Below are 6,265 nucleotides of genomic sequence, written 5' to 3'. Positions count from 1 at the left end.
AAAAGTTTGCCCACCCCTGCTCTAGTCTAAGCTCTACCTATCTCCTGAGATTTGTCTTTTTTTTTCTTTCCCATGTATCCAGCATGTTTCAATAAGCAAAAACTCTATACCCTTAATTTCCTTGTATGAAATTAGTGACAAATTGCTGGCTTCACAGGTTGTAATGATGTGAAATGAGATAACTCAGTAATTCACTGGAGTTACTGTACTTCCCCTTCTAATGTTAGTCTTTATTTATTCATTCACTAGAGGCCCAGTGCACAAAATTCATGCACAGGTAGGGTCCCTAGGCCTGGCCAGTGATCAGGGCTGATCAGATTCCCCAGCTCACCATCTCCCTGCCTCCCCCTTTCCTCGCTCCCTCAGTGCCCTGCTGCTGCTGGTTGCCCACCATGTTCCACGCTGCCCCCTGGTGGTCAGCGCATGTCATAGCGAGCAATCGAGTTCCTGGTCTCTTGGTTGAACTCCCGAGGGGGCACTGCATATTAGCCTTTTATATATATAGATAAATGTTTGTGGAGTAGCTACTGTGTGTCAGGCACTGTTCTGAATTTCTTTAATTATTGCCTTGAAAAACTAAAGTACTAGATTGCCTGTGGATATTACCTGTCAATATTAATAATATAAACAATTAATAGTACAATTATTAATCATGTTAATTAATAGTATTAATTAATAGTATGAGCTATAATTATGCTATGATTCTGTAAAATGGTAGCCTTTGAGAAAGCTAGGTGAAACAGAAATAAGACTTTTATTTATTATTATTATTATTTTTTTGATGCTTACCTGAGGATATTTTTCCATTGATTTTTAGAGAGAGTGGAAGAGAGAGGGAAGGACAGAGAGAAATATCAGTGTGAGAAAAATACATCAATTGGTTGCCTCCTGCACGTGCCCTGACCAGTGCCCGGGCTGGGGAGAAGCCTGCAACCTTAGTACGTGCCCTTGACTGGAATCGGACCTGGGACCCTTTGGTTCGCAGGCTGATGCTCTATCCATTGAGCCAAACCGGCTATGGCACACATATGACTTTTAAAACAACTTTTTATATAACTATTTCAAGATAAAAAGTTAAAAACATCTAAAATACTAGGGTCTCTTTGTTAAGTAGCAATTCATGTGTATTTATTCCTTTGTCTTTAGATGCTGCTGCATGAGGGCATTGTAAATTCTCCTGCATTTCATTGACTGGCTTGAGATCCAGAGAGACAGATACTGGGGTGAAAGATACCTCAAACCCTGCAAGATGAATATTCAGCTAATTTTTTTCTTCTTTTACCTGCCACCCCTTTCTGCAATTCTCTAAATTAGTAACAGGAATCCCCTCTTCAGTTAGTTACCATCAGTTAGTCATTGTGTCTTTCCCTTTCTATGTCCAAAATCCCTCTGAAATTATTCTCCATTTCCACCACTATTGCCTTTGTTTGGGGCTCATTACCTCTCTCCCCAGGACCTACTTCAGCTTCCTTCCCTAATCTTGAATGCCTCTATCTCATCTTTCACACCTCTCCCAACTCCCCAAAATGCAAATTTGATTGTGTCACATTCTTTTTAAAGGGCCTATCTCCCTACAGGATAAATTTCAAAATCCCTAGATGAGTGTTATGGGTTGAATTGCATCCTGTCTCTCCAAAAAGATATTTTGGAATTCTAACCCCCAGTACCTCAGAATGGGACACTATTTGGAGATGAGGTCTTTACACAGGCAATCAAGTTAAAATGAGGTCATTAGGGTAGCTCTAATCCAATGTGACTGGTGCCCTTATAAAAGGGGGTATTGGAGACACACACACACACACACACACACACACACACACACAATGCCAAGTGAGGACTGGAATTATGTTGCCACAAACCAAGGAACTATTAGAAGCTAGGAGAGTCTTGGAACAAATTCTTCCCTAGCATCTTTAATGGGAGCATGGTCCTGCTGACACCTTGATCTCAGACTTCTAGCTTCCAGAACTGTCAGACAATAAATTTCTGTTGTGTAAGCCTCCCAGTTTGTGATACTTTGCTATGGCAACCATAGCAGACTAATACGATGAATCTTTGTCTCATTTTCCAGTACGTAGTTTATTCATGCAACAAATATTTGTTGAGAGCTTATAATATTCCAGGTACTGTACTAGATTTTGGAATGTAGCTGAAAATAAAACAGGTGGTTCCTATCTCATGGAACCTATGCTCTATTGAGGGCTATGACAAGTGTCTAGGCCAGCGGTTCTCAACCTGTGGGTCGCGACCCCTTTGGCGGTCGAACGACCCTTTCACAGGGGTCGCCTAAGACCATCCTGCATATCAGATATTTACACTATGATTCAAAACAGTAGCAACATTACAGTTATGAAGTAGCAACGAAAATAATTTTATGGTTGGGTCACAACATGAGGAACTGTATTTAAAGGGCCAGAAGGTTGAGAACCACTGGTCTAGGCCATCAGAATAAAGTGTGAGAAAACTCTGATTAGCACAGTACAGTGTTCACAGAAACAGGGCATCAAATCAGTACTTGGAAGGCTAGCTAAAGCTCCTGAAAGAAGCAACATTTAAGCTTGGTGTAATAAGGACTCCCCCTTCCCTCCTGCAAAACTGTTTTTGATGAATTATGAAAAGAACAAGAAGAGGAAAGGAATGCAAATGGTACCAGTCATTACCAGCCACCCATCTGAAACTTCTGTTTACTCTGTAAAATGACTTTTCCTACATGGTGTAAGAAAGCTCTTTTAGTACTTTTACCCACACCTTGCGTATATATACTAGAACATTTATACTGAGACAGTACTGTACTACACGTTACTCTTCCCTTCTCCCCCTACAGGCCACCCTTTCATTGTGCTCCTTTCAGGGGGTATGCTTTGTGATTTATTTTCCTCTTCAAAGTTCCCCTCGTTCATTTTAACCAGATGTTGACTATTTTTAAAATATGGTCAAGAGAATGAGAAGACAGATTGGGAGAAAATATTTGCGAATAACACATCTGATAAAGGACTGTTATCCAAAATATACAAAGAACTCCTAAAACTCGACAGTAAGAAAACGGGCAAAAGATCTGAATAGATAAGTCTCTAAAGAAGACATACAGATGGCAAGTGAGCATATGAAAAGATGTTCAGCATCATATATCATTAGGGAATTGTGAATTAAAACAAAATACCACTATATCCCTAAGAATGGCCCAAATCCAAAACACTGACAACACCAAATGCTGGTGAGGATGTGGAGCAACAGGATTCTCATTCATTGCTGGTGGGAATGCAAACTGATATGGCCACCTTTGAAGACAGTTTAGAAGTTTCCTACCAAACTAAACACACTCTTACCATATGATCCAGCAGTCACACTCCTTGATATTTACCCAAGTGAACTGAAAAACTTACATTTATACAAAAACCTGCACATGGACGTTTATAGCAGCTTTTTTCGTAATTGCCAAAATTTGGAAGCAACTAGGATGTCCTTCAGTAGGCCAGTGGATAAGTAAACTGTGCTACATCCAGAAAATGGAATAATATTCAGAGCTAAAAAGAAATGAGCTATCAAGCCATGAAAAGACATTGAGGAAACTTAAATGCCCATTACTAAGTGAAAAAAAAAAGCCCTTATGAAAAAGCTACATACTATATGATTCCAACTATGTGACATTTTGGAAAAGTTAAGCTATGGAAACAGTAAAAAGATCGGTGGTTGCCCTGGGTGAGTGGGAGGTTAGGGATGAATAGGCAGAGCAGAGAGGATTTTTAGGACGTCCATTGTACAACACCAGGAATGAAAACTAATGTCATCTATGGACTTTTGGTAATAATGATGTGTCAATATAGGTTCATTATTTGTAACAAATTCACCATTCTGGTACAGATGTTGATAGGAGGTTGTGCTTGTGTGGGGACAGAGGACCGGTAGGAACTCTATTTTCTGTTCACTTTTGCTATGAATCTAAAACTACTCTAAAATAAGAAAGTTTATTGATTTAAAAAACAAAAATAAAAAAAAACAAAATCCATGGGTAATTGTGAGTTGTGGGTAGAAACTGTCATTTGCTTCAGGGTTTGTGTCTCTTCCTTCCACTCCACATCCCCGTGGATGACATTCCCAGCCATTTCTCCTATTTCACCTCTGGCTTCTGTTTTCTTATTTTTCTTCCTTTCTTTTACTATGTTAGAGACCATGGAATATCAATTTCCTATAATGATGTGTTTCTGCTAACATCTAATTTCCATTGAAAATACTCTCTTACTGTTTTGATGCCCAGTGAACTTTAACTCCCTCCCCAAATCTCTGAAAGCATAGGCTTCCCGGTTCTCACCCATCACTGGTTTAATTCTATTTAATTGGGTCTGTCCTTTGTATATTGCCATATGGCTTCAATATGTATGTTCTCAGTGTCTCCTAATATGTTATCTCCTAGACCCAGAGCATTTATAAAGATGTCTCAAATGGAATTTAATTAAAAACAGATGGATCCTCTTTGAACTGCTTCCTTATCAATTAACAATACCAGCTGTCTCACTAATGCAATCCCAGAGAAGAGAGAAGCCATCTAATCTAACTCCCTCCTTTTGTAGATGAAGACACTGGGGCCGGAGGTGCTTCTGTGACTTTGCAAAGGTCACACAGCTAGATAGTGACAACACCGTGATTTGAGTTGGAAGACCTGAGTTCTGGTCCCAGTTCAGCTTAGAATGCTCTCCTCTTGTGGTTAATGTGTGTCTGCAGGGACCCCATTGTCCAATGCTCCCCTCCTAGGGTGCTCCAGCCACTGAATGCTTGCATAAAGGAAAGTTCATTCATTTCCTGCTGGGTTTCTCCTCCCTCTTCCTCCACCTTCATCTCTTCATTCTTCTTATGTCAGATAAGACTTGAATACATTTTCAAGAACTCATATCCTTTCCTTTAAAAAAACAAATCACTGGGAAGACTTAAGAGGTCATTGAGTCTCACTCTGTGGTTTTGTAAATGGGAAAACAGGCCCAGAGAGTTGAATGAACTTATCCCAAATCACAGAGAAGGAGGTAAATCTGAAATTAGAACTCATCTTTTCGGATTCCCAATGGACTGGATCCTCACAGTGTCCTAGCACAGCCTAATCTTGCAGAACCCCTTTATTTAGCAAGCTGTGGTGGGAGTAGGATTGGGAGCATCAAGGAGGGGACACAGGGCAGATTTGAAAATACACCATTAATTAATTTTGTGTGAAGAGGATCCAATGCTTCTAAAAACATGTCCCTGGGTCAGAGATAGCACTGTTGGCCTTGACTGCTCCGAAGATGAAAAGCAGAAGTTTATATTGGCACAGTCATCTTCAGTCCACAAAGGAAGGAAAAATGTCTCTCTTTTTTGGTGTGCAAAGACTATACAGATTGTTAATTTCATTGTGTTTTCCTAGGAATTTAAGACAGTGAGAATAGATTGGCCTTTACTCACACATTATTTCTCAGTTTATTTTGCTGATAAATATATTATCATGTTCAGGCTAATTAACCTTTGACCTCCAGAATCCTGCCTTCACCAGACATAAGCAAGGTCAAAGGTTATTTTGTTCAATGAAAAATTAAGCTGGTTGTTATTCCATCAACTCAGCTGCTTCAAAATGTGGTGTTTTATTCCTTTTCCTGTGTCTATTTTTAGAGGTTTTCTTTTTTAAATCAAAACTCATCAGATTTTTATAAAGATAGGCAATGTTAATTATTTGTGAATTATAGCATTCTTTGATAATGAATTTCGACACAGATTAAGCCTTTGGGTTTAAAAATAGCATTTCTTAGAAACTTTATTGCATTTAAAACACAGGGGATATTTTGGACCTTAAAAGGCATTAAAAATAATTACTATTAAACTTGAAGGCTTAGATTTTATTTCCTAATTACCTTGATTTTAGTCTAAATCAAGTAGCAACTCAGTGCCTTAGATTGGACTGAATTATGTCTCTCCCCCAAATTCATATGTTGAAATCCTAATCCCCACTGCCTTAGATGAGACTTGGAAATTGGGTCTTTAAAGTAGTAATTAAGTTAAATTAAGTTAAAATGAGGTCCAATATTACTGGTGGGTGTTCTTCCACGAAGAGGAGAATAGGACACAGCCACACACAGAGGAGGAGCAGCAAGAAGTGGCCATTTACAAGCCAAGGAGCGAGGTCTCATTGGAAACTGGCATTGCCAACTCCTTGATCTTCTAGCCTGCAGGACTATGAGAGAATAAATTTCTTTGTTTAAGCTGTCCAGTTTGTGGCACTTTGTCTACTCGAGCAAACTAACATGAA

The sequence above is a fragment of the Myotis yumanensis genome, unplaced genomic scaffold, assembly GCF_028538775.1.
Source record: "Myotis yumanensis isolate MYYU_CA2020_CCGP unplaced genomic scaffold, mMyoYum1.0.hap1 SCAF_3, whole genome shotgun sequence".
Taxonomy (NCBI): domain Eukaryota; kingdom Metazoa; phylum Chordata; class Mammalia; order Chiroptera; family Vespertilionidae; genus Myotis; species Myotis yumanensis.
The sequence above is the reverse complement of the archived record's forward strand: the minus strand, read 5'-3'. Positions refer to the sequence as shown.